At 47.2% G+C, this 18,578-nt stretch overlaps 1 protein-coding gene across 7 annotated transcripts in view; it reads right to left on the minus strand.

The window, feature by feature from the left end:
- Positions 1-8,718, minus strand: part of DYRK1A (dual specificity tyrosine phosphorylation regulated kinase 1A) — a 129,228-nt gene extending 120,510 nt beyond the window's left edge. For 2 of the 7 annotated variants that reach the window (XM_036347157.1, XM_036347158.1), the window contains exon 1: positions 7,102-7,853. The gene's annotated coding sequence lies outside the window, so the exon portion shown is untranslated. Of the gene's footprint in view, positions 1-6,107; positions 6,320-7,101; positions 7,854-8,531 lie in introns of those variants that run through there. The other 5 variants (XM_036347151.1, XM_036347159.1, XM_036347154.1 and 2 more) reach the window with 4 other exon arrangements.
- Between the last annotated feature and the right edge of the window lie 9,860 nt (positions 8,719-18,578).

An 18,578-nucleotide genomic window follows, 5' to 3' on the forward strand; every position in this document is an offset into this window, starting at 1 on the left:
GGTTCGATTCCGGTCAAGGGCATGTACCTTGGTTGCGGGCAAGTCCCCAGAAGGAGGTGTGCAGGAGACAGCTGATCGATGTTTCTAACTCTCTATCCCTCTCCCTTCCTCTCTGTAAAAAATCAATAAAATATATTTTTCTAAAAAAAAAGAAATGAGAGAGGAAAATATTAGTGAATGTATTTATATTGTTTTAACCATTTGTACGCCATAGCGTCTGTAGATGCAAGCGGCGGACCTTTTTTAATTAAATTCAAAATACCGTAGCAGTTAACTGGTTGATTTCAGAGAGGAAGGGAGAGCGAAAGAGAGATAGAAACATCAATGATGAGAGAGAATCATGGATCAGCCGCCTCCTGCACTAGGAATCGAGCCTGCAATCCAGGCATGTGCCTTTGACCAGAATCAAACCCGGGACCCTTCAATCCGCAGGCCGACACTCTCTATCCACTGAGCCAAACCAGCTAGGGCAGATAATAAATGTATTTTTAAATATCACTGCTAACATCCTCCTCGCAACTTCAGTGACTCAAACATTTACTGAAACCTTGACAAGATGCAAGTGTTATTCTAGTAGTATTGTTTGCTGAGGATATCAGCAGGAACACACACTGTATAATCCAGGAGACTATTAAGACAAAATCCAAAAGCTAAGATTCCAAATACTGTTTACAGACAGTATAGTCACAGCCATCAAGAATCATGTTTCTGGTCGAAACCAGTTTGGCTCAGTGGATAGAGCGTCGGCCTGCGGACTGAAAGGTCCCAGGTTCGATTCCGGTCGGGGGCATGTACCTGGGTTGCGGGCATATCCCCAGTAGGAGATGTGCAGGAGGCAGCTGATCGATGTTTCTCTCTCATCGATGTTTCTAACTCTCTATCTCTCTCCCTTCCTCTCTGTAAAAAATCAATAAAATATATTAAAAAAAAAAAAAAAAAGAATCATGTTTCTGTCAGTAAAATAATGTGCTATTTAGACTCAAAATACCTTCACTACATTTTTTCTAATCTGACATTTATGTATAAACTGCATGTGCTGAATACTGATGAGCTATTTGAACTTACATGCCGTAGTTTAAAAGATTAATGACCAAATAAGAAAAATAAAACTTATTAGTGCAATGTGTTTTCTCAAAAGTTTATTTCTGCAAGTTTCTCCCAAAACATCTGAAAAGTGTGACAGGAATGTTTCATAAGTCCCCATTCTCCTCTACTTCAGTAGAAACAGATTTCAGCCAAACTACCAAAGACCACATATCCCAGCCTCCTTTGCAGCTAAATGTGGCCACTTGACTAGGTTCTGACCAACAGGTATAAACAAAAGTGCAAACCCATTGTAAATTTCCAGGTCTGTCTTTCTTATTATTATTAATAATAAAGTGGGGGGGGGGGCAGGGAAAAAGAAAGGGAGAGAGAGAGGAATACTGTTGTTCCACTTATTTATGCACTCATTGATTGATTCTTGTATGTGCCCTGAGAGGCGTGTGTGTGTGTGTGTGTGTGTGTGTAATAACCCACAACCTTGGAGTATAGAGAGGACACTAACCAACTGAGCTACCTGGCCAGGGCCCAGGTTTATCTTTAAAGGGAGAGGGGGTGGATGTGCCTCCCCACATCCTGTTCCTGGACTGTGGATGTGCTGGGGAGCCGTCTTGTACTGTACAGAAAAGGATGTCTCCTTAAGCATGGGAAAGCAACAAGACAGAAGAAACCAAGATCCCTACACCATGCAACCACATCAGCCTTAGACTACTTATACTTGATACATATACTTCTTGTTTAAGCTACTGTAATTAGTCAGAACATAGGCCTAATCTCATGTTCTAATTAATACATAAAGTTTAAATTTGTAATAAATATTAAATAATAGCTACTTACGAACTCAGTAAAGCTGAAACTAATTATAAATTCTTGGGTAACCCCACTATTGAAATTACTGCTACTGTAAACAGCTTATATTTATATGGCATTCTACACTTTTGCAAAGCACCTCATTACAGTATCTCATTTCACATTCTCGAAAGCCTGGGCAGGGCAGTTGGTGCTATGCACATTTGGCATGTAGGATACCAGAAGCTCCGAGAAGCTATTTTGTCCAAGACTGCACAACTAAGCAGTGGTGCGTACTTAGGGTTCAGTCTATAGGTTCCTCATACCATCATTCTGTGTACATACACATTTATCTATCCCTGCTACGTGCCAGGCAATGGAGTTACAGGTATGATCAAGAAAGAATTATTCCTATCCAGATGCACCTTACAATCTAACGTAGGGAGAGACAGACATTAAATGAACACACTCAGACACACACACACACACACACACACACACACACACACACACACGAATGTAACTGAATAATTACATAACTATTTGCAATTAGAGCTGTGGAGGAAAAAAACAACACAGAGTCCTGTAAGAACACCTTGGCCAAGGACTCTTACTTAGGCGGTCTGGGGAAGGCCTTCGGAAGAAGTAGCATTTATGCTGAGACCGTAAAGATGCGTATGAATGAAGAAGAGGAAGGAAGAAGGGGGAGAAGAAGGCTATTTAGGAATTTATACACATTATCAATCTCACAAGAACACTGAGGTAAGTACCACTGACCCCATTTACAGCTGAAGATGCTTAGTGAACTCCCTGTGCTAAAGGTCACACTGCCAGTCAATGGCAGGTCCTGTTGAGATTCCAGACTCCCTGACTGGAGCCTCTCCCAGGCACCACCTCCCAGGCCAGTTCTCTCCTCCCTCCACAGTATCATGCTGCCTCCACTGCTATCTATAACTAGTTATGACATAGATTTCAAGTAGATGTGACAATTGCAGCATGTTTTTACCCAAATGTATGTGCTAAGATGCCAACCTTAACCATAAATATCCATAAAACAAACAAAAAAATCAACTCTTGTCATTGTGTAATTTACATATTTACTTAGAAAAATTAGGGAGTTATTTAATGAACAGGGATGTTACCTAAAATAGAAGTGACTCTGAAAATCTGTTTCATTGCATGTTAAACCAGCTCACTAACTCCCTCCCCCCCACACACACACACACCCAATTTAAACAAACATTTCAATCATGGGGAGATAAAACTCAAAACAATTCAATTCAAAAGATACATTTTAAGCTATTATGCACTATACATTACATGCATATATATAAGCACGTGTCCCTCAAACCTAACAAAAATATGTACATGCCTTGTCAAAACCCTAACAGTAATACAAACTTTTTAAAATAACCTTCAAGAAGAGAGGGTACATAGCTCTGGTAGAAGAATTAATTGCCAAGAAGCCAAAATGATTCTATATTAGCAAAAAGTATGCCTACTCAAGGAACCACATTATTTTAGATGTTCAAAGTACAGTGTTATTATCACCAATAACGCACTATACAAGTCTAGAAGTAGGATTTCAAAGCAAAAGCATAGCTATTTTTTAAAAAAAAAACATTTAGATGGTTTATACAAATCAGCATTTCCACAATTTCTCATATGCCATAAAATGAAACCAAGGCTGCCTGTAGCCATTAGGTTAGGAAACGACTTAGTCTTCAATTATCTACTATGAACCTTAAATTAATTATTTTAGTCATGTGAAGTAAACATGTCACTTTCACATAACCAATGGTAAACTTTACAGCTCTAGCTTAACATTCTAGTGTTGACATAAGGCAAGATTTCTTCATTTAGGGGCAACTGCAGAGAAATTTCAAGTAATTTTTAAAAATTTGATTATTTTTCCAAGTAATTAAACACAAGTTTTAACTACCCAAAATTTTTAATCCAAAATTGTGCTAGCCTTGGATTATGAATTACCAAATTTTCTCTAGCCATCAAAACATTGCCCAATGGTCAAAATAATACATGTTAAGAAGTCTCTTAAGTGGCATAATCATTATTTATATAAGGTGCTCTTATCCAAGTTCCACAACACTTTGACAGGGCAGCTGTGTTAATGTAAAATCTCAGGTGACCATGTTTGATAGTTTCATACAGTATCTTCTAAAAAGAAAATATACACGAGTTTCTGGGGGTAAGACCACCAAAATACTCAACACAAATTCTTAGATTGCAGTTTAAATTACTGCTAAAAAATATAACAAATTTAAAGACTAATTAAATTTGGGGAGAAAAGAGGTAATTTCTTTATAAAGACTCTTTCTGGAAGTTTTTAAGTTTTGGTGGGTTCAGATGGTTAAAGTTTTTCCTTAGGGATAAGAGAAATTGCTTGGAGGGGTGGGGGAAGGGGGGACGTGCAAGTTCTTTGAAATAGAGAAAAATTACTGCTAAAGCAAAGAGAAATGGATACACAACTTATTACAAATACCAAGTCACAAATGAAGCCCCCTGTTCTATTAATCTTATATTTAATGTCATATATATAAGGCAATTCCCTTCTTATTCATAACGAAGTTACTTCTATCCAAATTTTCTTCCCATAACTGGACACTTGCCAACAATAAATATGCATGTGAAACATCCTGTGCAGACTAGACTTCTAAACTATTTCTTATTTTCTAAATTGTTTTCTAGTACCCAAAATTCAATACAAATTAGTCTTTTCTTCCTTTGTATAGTTTCAAAACAAAATACATACCCAAGGTCATTCTATACCATGTGCTATAACAAGTTATCTTGGGTTTTGCTTTTGCAGATAAACATTCATAGCACTATAAAAACCTATATAAATCCTTAAATGCTAGTTGCTACACTTACCACTCCCCACCCTACCCCCAACTTTAAGTCATAAACACAGTAACTCTCCGTAAATAAAACTAAGGGCCAGACACTGAACAATATTCTAGAAGGGGGGGAGGGCGGGGGAGGGTTCTAACCAAGGGTATTTTTTACTATCTACCTTCCCCAAACAGGACAGTGCATTAAAATGGAATATTTTTGTTTATTTTGAATGTTGGTGCCCCTAAAAGACTGGACTAAATCATTCATTAATTTTTTAATCCCCAACACAGTAAATGTATATTTGTTGTTTCTAATAAAGTCCCACCAAAATGTCTTTAAAATATGTTTAAGAATCAGTCTTAGCCCTAAATTCCAAATTCCTAACAATAAAGATCTTACTAGATCACTGTCTATCTCCCACTCTTACTAATAATGACCATTCGCTCATTCAAATCTATTTCTTCAAATCTAGACTCATTTTTATGTTTCAAATAAGTGTGCCTTCACCTTAGCCAGACAGGGATGGCCCTTCCTTTCTAAGCTTACGTCTCTTCTGAACTTTTTATACTCAGTCTTACCATACAACTTGGTACAGACATTGACAGGAGTCCTTAACATGCTAGCAAGGTTTGAAGTCTAAATGAATTTGGACAGCCACCAAAAACACCACTGCTATGGCAAGGCAAATCCTCCAAAAGCAATGGGGTATTTTAAGTGAAAGTTGTATGTATATTAAAAGTCTTAACCATCGCCAAGCAAACTTTTTTCAAAGAATCTACAATTTCTTTGAAACTAATTTCTTCAGATTAAAATCAACATATGAAATTTTAATGCTAGCCTCATATTTATAGTTTTCGGAAAATACTCCTAATGTAACTAAACAATTAAAATATGAGAAATTTAAGAAAACAAAAGCTAAAGAAAATTCCACTGAATCATTAAACACCCCAAAATCAAAGTATTAAATAGATCCATTCTTAAACACTGTATATGTACGGTGTAAGGGGTCACAGAAGAAATCTATGTATTCAAAGATAAAAAATGACTAAACATAACTTTACACAAAACTTTCTTATGACTCACCCATACTTACATGACACCTATAATTAAAACTAAGTGTGGAGAACAAAATGTACCACATTTAATTCCTTCCATTAAAAAAAAGTCTACATGGTTCTCTGGGTGGAATGGGGGCGAAGTCTCATTAGTGCCCAGCTCCTTTCCTTTTCCCTTCAGCAAACCGCAGTTAATGCTATGCTCACCTACACACACCGTCTCGGTCAGAGCCCCGTCTTACACCATGGCTTCAGGACGGGCATTCTGACAGTGAGCTGTCACCTAGGGAGGGCAGCCAGCGCTCCCGCTCCGTGACCTTGGATGAGTCACCCTCAGTTTCCCCATCTGTGAAATGGGTAAGTTCCTACCGGTACGGTGAGCGGGCAAATGCAGGAAAAGCCCCCAGAGGAGTGCGTGGCCCTTTTCGTCCTCATCCTTCAACCAGGGCGAACGCAATGCTCTAGGTGGGTTTTCCTGGCAGTCTGGGTGGGATGCACGGACCAAATGCTGCGGCCATTCCCGGGCGGCCCGGGGTTCCAGGATGCAGGGGATGCAGCTAGGGGTGGACCGAAGGCCCGGCCCAGCCATCGGGGCCCATCACTTACTCCTTCCGCCCTTTAACCATGTCAGGCGAGGGAGGGGCCTCGGGCGGGGTGTCCCCGCGACCGAGCGGAGGTCTGGGTCTGCGAACAGACGCGTGAAGTTCTGCTCGAGATCCAGATCTCGGGGATCGTGTGCGGGTTCCCGGCCCCCGGCTCCTCCGGCGGCGGAGCGGCCCCCGCTCCACGTCGAGCGGCCGGGATCGCTCGCACCCGCGGCTCAACTTCCGAGCACGCCGGTGCCCGGGCCCGGAACACGCCCGAGGCCGCGGAGGGCCCGGCTCCCGACCGCCCGGCGCCTCGCCCGGCCGCCGGCCCCATTTCCTTAACCCGTGCATTGTCCTTGCCGGGAACCCCGGCGGCTCCCGCACTGGAGGGGCCGAGAGGAGGGACGAGGGAGGAGCTGGGGGCAGAGGATGAGGAGGAAGAGGAGGAGGAGGAGGAGGACAGCCTCCTGCCCTGCGCCCGGGCGCCCAGTGAAGGTCTGGCGCCGGCGCCGGCCCCGGCCCCCGGGCCCCGGCTCCCAGGAGGCCGCGGCCCCCGCTCCCGCCCTCCAGCAACTTTCCCTCCGCTCGCGCCCGCCGCTCCTCCGGGACCGGGCCAGCGGCTCCCTCCCCGGCCGCCAGCCCCGGGCCGCGGCGCCTCCTCCTAAAATGGCAGGTCCCTCCCTCCGCCCGGCCGGCCTCGGCGCGGCCCGGCTGCAGGCCGCGGGGGGGAGCCGGGCGCCGGGCCGGGCGGGGCCGCCGCCGGGCCGGACACTCACCGGGACGATGGCGGGGCGCTCGCGCCGCTCCCTCCGGTGAGTCTCAGCCTCGGGCTCCCGCCGCTGCGCTGCCGCCGCGAGTCCGCAGCCGGTGCCGCCCGGCCGCCTCTCTCCGCTCCCGGCTCCGCGCCGCAGCTGCTCGGTCTCCGTCCGGCCCGCGGTCCAGCGGCGCCCGGGGCCGGGGAGGCGACAGGCCCCTCCCCGGCAAATACCGCAGTCCCCGGACCCCGACTCCCGGCGGCGGCGCCGCGCGGCCCGGCCCGGGCGGAGGGCGGCGGCGGCGAGGCCGGGCGCCGAGGGGCGGCCGCTCCCGCGGCTCCTTCCCGAGGAGGATTTTATAAATCTCACAAAATGGCGCGCGCTCCGAACCTGCGCAGCGAGCAGCGCCGGGCCGAGCGGCGGCGGCGGCGGCGGCGGCGGCTCCTCCGCCAGGAGAGCCCGAACCGCCCGCCCCCGAGTCCCCGCAGACAGACACACACTCACACACACGCGCGCACGCACACTCGCCCTCGCACACGCTCGCTCGCACACACACTCGCACACTCACACCGGTCCCGCCCGCTCGCCGGCGGCGGCAGCGGCACCAACAGCAGCAGCAGGAACAGCAGCAGCAGAAGCGGCGGCGGCGGCGGCGGCGCCCGCACCCCCCGCTCGGGGTGTCCGCTCCCTGAGCCCGACCTGAGCCGCGATCAGCAGCAGCGACGGCAGCAGTCTCCCCGGATCCCCCCGCCGCTCTTGCCGCCACCACCCCCGCCTCACTCCAATAGGGTTTTTTATTATTATTCGGGCGGGAAGCGAAAGGGTTTAAAAAAAAACCAACCAACAAAATGGCGACGGACGGACCCGGTCGCTATAGCAACTGTCAATCAAAACGCAAAACCCCGGCTGACGTGCTGACGTCCTCCTCCCGCCCCCCGGCCCAAGCCGGAGGGCGGGGCCTGTTGCTCGGGCAACGGCAGATTCTGTTCCCTCCTCTCCCTCTCCTCCGCCGTCCCCGACCAACCACCCAACCCCCTCAGGTCACGTGAAGGATAAATTCGGAGCTCGGGCCCGCTACGAGTGTCAGAGGAGGGCGCGTGATTCGCTCGGGGGAGGGGAGAGGAGGGCGACGGCCGGGCGGAGGGAGGGGAGGGGAGGGGAGGGGAGAGATGGGGAGGGGACGGGGGGGCCGAGGCGGCGGCCCGGCCTGCACGCCAGAGCCCGCCGCCTCCCGGCCGCCTGGCCGCGCCCCGCGCCCGCGCCGACTGCGGCCCGGGGAGCGCGCGCGGCCTCTGCGCCTCCGCCCCCGGAGCCCCGCGCTTCCGCTCCGTGGGCCCGCAGCCCCGCCCGCGCCGGGGGAGGGGGGAGGAGGGGGCCGGCGCCGCCACCGCCACCGCCACCGCGCGGGGTCCCGGGAAGCCCACCCCCGCGCGCCCGGCCCGGGCTCTCACCTTCATGCCCGGGGAGCTCGCCGGCCACCTTCCCGCGGCCGGGTGCGCACCCCGCGCGTTTACACGGTTCTTGGAAGGGCCCGCGAGCCCCCGTCGCCGGAAAATGCCCACGGAGGCCGCGGCGGGGGGTGGGGGAGAGGCCGCCTCCGCTCTCCAGACATCTCAGGAATGCCGGCCGCCTCCCCGGACTCCGGGATGCCCCTGCGGCTGACACCTTGATTAAATCACGCCGCTCGGCCTGTGCGGCAGCCAATGCCGGCGTCCGGGAGCCACGGGCGCAGCCATCACGCAAACTTTGTGGAGGCCGGGCACGCGCTCCCCGGCTTCCCGGCGACTGCAGAGCCTGCCCGCCCGGCGCAGCCCTCCCGGCCCGAAGGCCCCTCCGTCCGCCCCGGAGCCGTTCGCGCACCTGTGTCGCCCGGCGCCCCGTCTTTCCTTTTCATGCACCGTCTGCTCCCAGATCCCGAGTTCAACCACCATGCTTTCCTTTACTTGTGTGATGTCGGCCCGTCTTCCTACATGAACGTGGCCAGGTGTGCTGCCCAGGTAGCGAGACCCGGCTGAGCCAGGAGCCATGCTGCGCAGGCTACTTTGTAATCCGCAGACAGCCACCGGCTAAAAACTGTGTTTTGTACCAAACCTCATAAAATGGCAGTTTAATGTTACGCTTAAAAGGATAACACGGATATGATGTTACACCAAGTCACTAATTTAATGATTTCTAAGTTTGATTTTTTTCCATCCTGTGATAGTGCTGATACCAATTTTTAAGCCAAACCTGTTCACAAATACAGTAGCAAACAGATACAATTTTAGAGCCATAAAGAAAACCCTGCAATAAATACTGGTCTCCGTCCTATGTGACTCCAGGAAAGATACTTGCTCTACACGGTTTCCAACAAATGTTTACCTCCTTCAGCAATTAAAACATTGATACACTGACTAAGGTAACCATTCGAATTAACAGGCCCTGGAAGAAAGCAGACTACACCTAGAATAAATTACGCAAAAGTAGTCAAGCACATAGCTTACTCTAAAGACCGATTCTTTGTGGTACCCAAAGTTGCTGTAACTGTCAAAAGTCCTTCTGGCCGAGACCGGTTTGGCCCAGTGGATAGAGCATCAGCCTGCGGACTGAAAGGTCCCAGGTTCGATTCCGGTCAAGGGCACATACCTGGGTTGTGGGCACATCCCCACTGGGGGATGTGCAGGAGGCGGCTGATAGATGTTTCTCTCTCATCGATGTTTCTGACTCACTATCTCTCTCCCTTCCTCTCTGTAAAAAATCAATAAAATATATTTAAAAAAAAAAAAAAGTCCTTCTGGAGCCCAGCTGGCAGGGCTCGGTGGTTGAGGGTGGACCTAAGAACCAGGAGCTCATGGTTTGATTCCCAGTTAGGGCACATGCCCACGTTACATGCACCAGCGTGGGGCGTGCAGGAGGCAGTCGATCAGTGATTCTCTCTCATCACTGATGTTTCTATCAATCTGTCCCTCTCCCTTCCTCTCTGAAATCAATAAAAATATCTTTTTTTAAAAAAATGTTCTTTCAGATTGCCCTACTGATGTGATTAAAGTCCACATTCAACTAGATTGTTTGGAAGGGAGTGGTCAAGAATGTCCTATTGAGGTGAGAGATCCATACCTTAATTCCTCCCAAACTCACACCTCCACCTATATAGCTCCTTCCTCCTGCTTCTCCTCTCTCTGCTCCCCACCCGCACCCCATTCACCAATTTTACTTCGATGGGAACACTTGAGCATTGGCAGCCTTTAACACTAAGTTAAATTTGACTCAAATTGTTATTGCTGATAGTGAACGGAACCTGCATAATTAATCTTCTAGGTAACCTGGAACGGATATAACAGTGTCTATTATATCCAAGGGCACAAGAAATGTGCCCTTGCCCTGGCAAGTGTTGCTCAGTGGTTAGAGTGTTGGCCTGCACACTGAAGGGTCTCCCATTTGATGTCAGGGTGTGTGTGGGAGGCAACCAATGGATGTGTCTCTCTCACATCCATGTCTCTCTCCCACTCTCTAAAAAAAAAAAAAAAAAAAAAAAAATGGAAAAAATATTGTCATTAACAACAAATATTCCCTTGTCTTCAATCAAATCAATCTAGAAATGATATGATGATGCAAAATCTTGAGCTTATAATCATGCAATATAAGAAGGCACTGTTGGTCTCCATATCTAGAAGGTTGCACCCGTCCCTCTTGGCCACACTCCACCAATCCCCCCACCCCCTCTTCCCCGGTGTGACAGCCTTACACAGCATTGGTCAATGACCTGTCCCTGTCGTGTCCAGGTTGGAATGCTGTAAGGGAGTTTTGTATAGGCTTCACCTAAAAGATAACTATGCTGGCTCTAAACAAGTGAGCACCTGTAAGCAGGAAGGACTCTGGTACAGATGCCACTTCAGTCTTCACCAGGTTCAGCGGTTCAGTTCTTGCTTTCATTTAAGATTCTCCTCACACGGGCATGGACCCCCAACTCACCCATAAGAACAGCCTCCACTTGCCCAGTACATTCTAGCATATCTCTGATCCTCACAGCAACATTATATACCCATGATACACACGAGAAAACAAGTCCTGAGTAAGTAAACTTTCCCTAGGTCACACCACCAGTAAGTGGTAAAGCTGAGATTCAAACACAGGCATAATTGGAAACCTATTTCCACCCCACCCCACCCCCCCAAAAAAAAACACAACTCAAGATTAGGAGATCAGGTCATGACAGAGGTCATTAAGATGTCCTTAGAGTGAGCCCTAATCTAATATGACTGGTGTCCTTATAACAAGGGGAAATTTAGACCGAGACAGACACACACACAGGGAAGATGAAGTGAAGACAGGGAGATTGCCGCCTATAAGCAGAGGCATGCCTGCGGCTGGCAGAAGCTGAGACAGAAGACGGAACACATGCACCCTCACAGTCATCAGAGGGAGCCAACATCCCCGACCCCTGGATCTTTGACCTCTAGACTCCAGAGCTGGGAGACAATACATTTCTGTGGTTGAAGCCACCTGCTGTGTGGTACTTGGTTATGGCAGCCCTGGCAAAGTGACACCCAGATCTAAGCCAAGATGGCGGGGGGGAGGGGGAGGCTTGCGTGGCTCCACATGTTGAAGACACTCTTGGTGGGGTACTGTACTACCCGACAGCTCAGGAGTGGAACCCCCCTGGGAGGTATAACCCAAACATTCCAAGGACAGACTAACCAGTATTCCGATGACTGCCCCTCTCACTAGGTGACAAGGTGGACAATTTACAAGTCACCCCTGCTCTCCTTGCAGACTCTGAGTGAAGGTCTTTATTGCTCCCCCGTACAAGCTTTATTTTTGGTTGATTTTAAAAGGAATTCGTGTATATCAAACAGATTAACAGAAATAAAATAAATTAAAATGAGAGAGGGGCCTTATTTACACCGGCAATGATAGCATGCTATGAATCAAGAAGTTAATACTCAATTCTCTACATCTGAGGTCCAAAAACAACAACAAAAAAGAAAGTAATTTATAGTCATTAGAAACAGGTTTATAATATGGAAAAACGAAGAGGTGAAGGTTATTCAGAGATACCCCCCAGAGATAAACCTTAATAATATCTTTATATTGGCATATATCTTCCCAGACTTTCTTAGGGAGACGTAAACCCACACAGACACATCAGCACATGTTTTATGCCTTCTTCTTTTTTTTTTTTTTACTTACAATTATGTTATGAACATGGTTTTGTGTTAATCAACTGAAATTTAGATAATTATTTTAACAGCCATCAGTGGAATGGGCCACAATTCATTTAACTGCTCCTCTATTTTTACAGGAAGTTTTCCTCTTTTGTTACTATAAATAAAGCTGCATAAACACTGCATATATACTTCTACACACCTGTCCAGTTATTTCCTTAGGATAAGAGCATAAATCCCTACAGAGCTTTGGTTCACGTTGCCAAAATATCCCTCAGAGATGATTTCACCAGTTTGCACTCCTAAAAGTAGTGTGTGAGAATGACCTTTTTCCACACTCTGGTTCTAGTTTGCATTTCTTTGCCCACTTAATGTCATATATATATATATATATATATATATATATATATATATATATATATATATATATTGGCTATTTGTATCCTACCTGCATGCTCCTTTGGGGCAGAGGGGAAGAACTGTCATCTCTTTATTGATTTCTTTTTTTAATTTAACAGAAGAAGAAGAAGGAGGAGGAGGTGGAGGAGGAGGGGAGGAAGAGGAGGAGAAAAGGAAGGAAGGAAGGAAGGGCACTGGAAAGCATTGTTGTTAGGCTAGTCGCTAGTGTATGATCTCAACACCAGACATCCATCACTTCAGTTTATCTGTGACCATCTCCATCCCTGGCCATCTCCCAAGTGGACCTAGGCCAGACTTCTTCCCTGCTCAGCCTCACTGCCTCCCCTCCCCAATCCCTCTTACCTAGACCAGGTGCTCTGCTGCCATGTGTGAATGTGTCAGATTTTGTTTATTCGTTAACCTGTTGTTCTGTTCTGTGCAGCCTGCTCCTGCAACAGTCCGCTCTGCTTTGCTCAGGTGGTACATCTTCAGCGCTCAGCTCAGCCAGGAAGCACAGCCTTCAGTCTTCAGTGGAGAGGGAAAGTGCATTCCCAGAGCCAGGGGGGAGCTGGCTTATATCCACATAAGTCCCTGCTTCTGGCCCATGATTGTTCTGTCCTCATGCAAATGAGGACTTCAAATCCTCACAGTTTGATTGGTCCAAAAAGCGCTGTCCTGATTGGTCAGAAATGAGCTGCTCTGATTGGTCTGTTGATGGCGCTCTAGCTGCACAGTTGGGATGGTTGGGGAAAACCTTACTCCTATTGGTTGAAACAGAATTCCAGGAACTCCCCAGTAAGGACTGGCTGGGATGGCAGGAGCACAGGGCAGGCAGGCAGTTCAGTGCAGGCTTCTCCTGCAAGTGCAGTTTGCATGAGAGGCCCCTGAGCAGAAATGGCTGCTGGGTGCAGTGTTTTTTTGTTTGTTTGTTTTATTTTGTTTTCAGGTTGAGCTCACTTAGCCACAGCTCTTCTTAGTCGGTATCTCCTTTCTAAGGGTTCACAGGCCCAAATGCAAAAACCATAGCCGTCTACCTGGATGTGCTGTTAAATCCAGGGCCAGGTCAAAGAGCCAAAGTATACTATGAAGGACAGCAAGCATGTCTGTTCATTCCCGTGTCTACATTTACCTGCAGACTTTTAAAAGCAAAAATTGGCCGGGGTCCGGGGGAATTGAATGAAGGTGGTCAAAAGGTACGGACTTCCAGTTATCAAATAAAGACATATTAGGGATGTACCGTACAACATGATGACTATAGCAGACACTGCTGTATGGTGTATACCTGGTGGGACAAGCGTAGGTTTACAGTTGTGAGTATGGAAAATAATATAATTAATAAATAATAATACAAGAATGAACTCTTTCACATACTCGCAACTGTAAACTTACGTTTGCCCCACCCTGTATGAAAGCTGTTAAGAAAATAAATCCTAAGGGTTCTTATCACAAGAAAAAAAATCAACATTTTTTTGTATCTTTATGAGGTAATGGATATTGACTAAACTTATTGTGGTCATCATTTCACAATACATATATACAAATCAAATCATTATCCTGTACACTTTAAACTTATACGGTGCTGTATGTCAACTATATCTCAATAGAACTGGGAAAAAATACATGAATGCAAAAATTATTTATTATGTTACATTTTGAGATCTGTAACACCAAGAGCATAAAGAATAAGACAAAGGGAGCCACTACTCTCATTGCCCAGATAACCATTGTTTATTTTTCAAATAAGAACCATTCAAGTCCATGCTTGAAAAATCCAAACAGCACAGAAAAGAGTAATAGACTGAAAGCTACTCCCAGCCTCCCTGTCTCCTTTCCCCTTCACCCTCCTCAAGTTCAGGATCCCAGCACTGCCCGCTGACAACTGAGAGGACTCCTCATGGTTTGGGGATAACGTTCCTACTTGGTAGTGTGCCCGCAGACCCTGCGTGACTGGACCCTCCCTCGGGCCTCTGCGCTGGGGCTTCCCAAGTGAGGTCCCCAGAACACAGGACTGGGTCCTTGCAGGCTGCTGTTCTCTCTGACACCAGTGAGGCCTCATTCCCTCCTCAGCGCATCCCCTGGCAGGTTCATTGCAGGTTCCCTCCTCCATCTGTCAGGAGAAGAGGAAGCTCTTGAAGGGCAGAGACTTCGCTCACTTGGCTTGTTTTTTTTTTACTCCTAGTGCTTGGCATATACTGGGTACCCAATAAAGGTTCTTGTAAGAAAGGAACTACCAGTAGGCAAGTAACTAAAACCAGGAAATGGCTGAAAGCGAGAGGGCTGAATGGGGATGGCCATCTGCTTCCGGCCTTCCTCTCCTCCCGCAGAGGATGCAGGCTTCCTGAGGATTGGGAGGGGCCTGGTGGGCGGGTTGCAAACCCTGAGGAAGGGCCCCAATGGCCTCAGGGGAGCATTGAATGTGGATGCCTTTCCGCGGGGGCATCATCTCAGGACCCTCGGACTTGCTCTGGAGAGAACCGCCTGGTGGGAAGGGTCCCCAGGCAGCTGGTCACCTGAAGATGGTGGGTGCTAGGCCCCTCCTGTAGCCAAAAGGAGATCTTGACATTTCCTTCTAGACGGGGTGCTTGAAACAGGGATAAATTCCTAAACGATGTGCTTTGCAGCTGGACAGCTAGAGTGGAGAGTCAAAGCCCAGTGTTTCAAGTTCCGCGTTGACAGAGTACATAGGAGACAGTGAGCCAAAGTGTGAAGTGTATTATTTAACCATAAAGCAGGGGCCTGTCCTGAGCAGAAGGCCCCTGAGACATCAGAGACTCATAGGATGTCAGCGTGGAGCCTCACCCTTCCCTGTCAAAGTCATGCAGGCGCTGCTGTGGGGGAGGTGACACACAGGAGACCTTACCTGTTAGCTGTACAGTGACGTGTTCGTACCTATTCGTCATCGGGACATTTCCATTTCCCTGCAGTGAAGGAAGGCATAGGCGACGTCCTGTGAGTCTGGACTTAATAGAAGGGGCTGGTGACCTGAAGAGTCATAATAGCAACTGGAACAAAGCAGTTGTGAGGACCAAGAGCACGGACATCTAGTCTAGTCTCAACTACCTCCTAGCGTAGGAACCCAGTTTCCTTAGCCTCTCTGAATGCTTCCTCATTTTAAAAGGGGATTCACGATGATCTTTATGAACTGTAGATCACTGTATAAATATCGGGCCCTGAGAGAAATAACAAGAGGACTGAATTCAAATGTTCACTTTTGGAGCCTTTCCCAAGAACCCTTCCCCTTCCAAGAAAACAAATAAATTAGTGACTTCTTCCGCGTTCTCAAACGCATCCGAGCTGCTAAGCCTGTGTATAAGCATTTCACCCGCTGGACACTCACTACCTCCTGAAACTGCCCGGACCGACTTTGGCTGCCCTTAACTGTAGAAAATCGTCTCTACTCACCACATATTGGTCTCCCCAGAGTTCCCATCCACTCTTTTAAATCTTCCCTTTTGGGACCACACAGACCAAGTCTTACTCCTCTTCCAAACGCTCACCTTTAAATATTGGAAGGAAGCTGGGATTTTCCCACCTGAGTCCAGACTGTCACAGGCTGAAGCCGTGGGTGCACCCGATGTTTCCCCCAGGGCAAGCCCCACCCTTTGCGTGACTCCCTTCAAGGGTGTCCTTAAGCTGAAACACTGGAAACCAATGTCCACCAGGGGAGACTCACTAAAAATGCAGTATATTTTATCAAAATAGAACACATAAAATATATACTTTACGGGGTTCTGGCCAGGTAGCTCAGCTGGTTAGAGCATGGTTGCCAATACGCCAAGGTTGCGGTTCAATCCCTGGTCAGGACACCCACAAGAATCAATCAATGAATACATAAGTGGAACAACAGTCAATGTTTCTCTCTGTGTGTCTCTCTCTCCCTCTCTCCCTCTCTCTCTCTAAAATCAATCAACACACACACACATATTTCACAGCATGAGAAAAACGATCACAGCCTATTTGATGATAAAGGAAGTTTTAAAGTAGATTTTGTATAACTTCAATTTTGTAAATAAACAGTATGAATATTAATTTGCATAAGGTTTAGTCCTGGGAGGTAATACAGGTGATATTTCCCTTGTTTGTACCTTTGCTCAAATTTTCTACAATCAAGCCCTGAAGTGTAGTCCAGTTGGTTAGAGTATTAAGTAGGTCTCCAGCCAGATAGTCAATATGACCACAGTACAAACATAAGTTGAGACTTCTGATTTTTTGTTCCATTTACTTATGTTTGGCAACTCACTGTCCAGATTATTTTCTTGGGGAAAAAAAAAAAACTTTTTTTTTTTTTATCCTCACCCAACGATATTTTCCCATTGAATTTTAGAGAGAGAGGGAAAGACAGAAATATTGATGTGAGAGAAATACATCAATTGGTTGCCTCCTGCATGTGCCCTGACCAGGGCCCGGGCCAGGGAGGACCCTGCAACTGAGGTATGTGCCCTTGACCAGAATCGAGCCCGAACCCTTCAGTACACAGGCCAATGCTCTATCCACTGAGACAAACCGGCCAGGGTGGAAAAACACCTTTTTCATATACAAAATTGAGCTGTTGTGGCTCCGTGGTTGAGCACTGACCTATGAACCAGGAGGTCACAGGCTCAATTCCCAGTCAGGGCACATGCCTGGGTTGTGGGCTCAATGGTGCGTGATTCTTTCTCATCATTGATGTTTCTCTCTCTCTCCCCCCCTCTCCTTTCCTCTCTGAAATCAACTAAATATATATATGTGTGTGTGTGTGTGTGTGTGTGTGTGTATGTGTGTGTGTGTATATATGTGTGTGTGTATATATATGTGTGTGTGTGTGTATGTGTGTGTGTATATATGTGTGTGTGTATGTGTGTGTGTATATATGTGTGTGTGTGTGTGTGTGTGTGTGTGTGTGTGTGTGTGTGTGTATATACATATATATATATGCATGAATGGTGTGCCATACTTGCCTTTTTCTCTCCTGGGCAAATGATTCCAGTCCCGTTGGAGAACCAGTGACCAGAAACCCTGCTGCACTTGACATGGTGCGTGGGTATGATGAAAAGATGAACTCCTGGCTCTTCTACTTCAAAACATCCTGGGATTTTCCTGGTTTGGGAACGCTGCGGAATGGTGGAGCTGGCGTGCCTTTTTCACTCCTTTTCCTTTCTCAGAGAGGCGCCTGCTTCCTCTTGTTGGTGGCTACCAGGCACTTCTCAGAACCCCGGACTGAGCTGGTGGTACCCAAAGTCCTTTGAACTATGGGATGGAGATCAAGTCCTAAGAATCAGACGGGAGAAAGTGAGTGAGAAGGGATGCTACGAGAGTGGTTCTCAGTGTCAGGGAAGTAGAGAAGGAAACAAATTCTCGTTGGGTGCCCGCCAAGACCCCGGTCCTCTAGGTTCGCCTCTGCACATGTATTTGTGAGCTGAGAAGGGGGAGGAAGCTAGTTTTGTTATATTTCAAAGATTTAGGACCTGGGCCACTAGGGAAAAATTATAGGAACTTACGGCCAATTAGCAGCCCTCATTACCCATAAGTGGTTGTCAGGACATCAGATAGAAGAAAATATCCCAAGAATTTTTAGAGAGGAAAAGGTCTCAGACGAAGAGTCAAGAATTTGAATGGAATTCAACTCCTCAACAAAACACAGATAGCTAGCTATGAGGATAAGGAAGCAAAGGAAAAACTGGGATCCAGGAATCCGGGGCCCACACAGGAGAGACGCAATGGGCATTCCAGGGCGGCGGTAGAGGAAGCCCCAGATAATATGGTTCTTGTGCAGAAACCTGGGGAGCATGCAGTCAGACCCAAAGCTTCACACCAGGTGTCTCAGGAGTGAGCATGGGACTGCTGGAAGTGACTTACCGGGACATGACATTGGGTGAGGTTTTATAGAGCTGGTATTTATATTTTTTGTTAATCCTCACCAGAGGATATTTTTTCCATTAATTTTTTTTAGCGGGCGGTGTGTGTGTGTGGGGGGGG

The sequence above is a fragment of the Myotis myotis genome, unplaced genomic scaffold, assembly GCF_014108235.1.
Source record: "Myotis myotis isolate mMyoMyo1 unplaced genomic scaffold, mMyoMyo1.p scaffold_m19_p_2, whole genome shotgun sequence".
NCBI lineage: Eukaryota > Metazoa > Chordata > Mammalia > Chiroptera > Vespertilionidae > Myotis > Myotis myotis.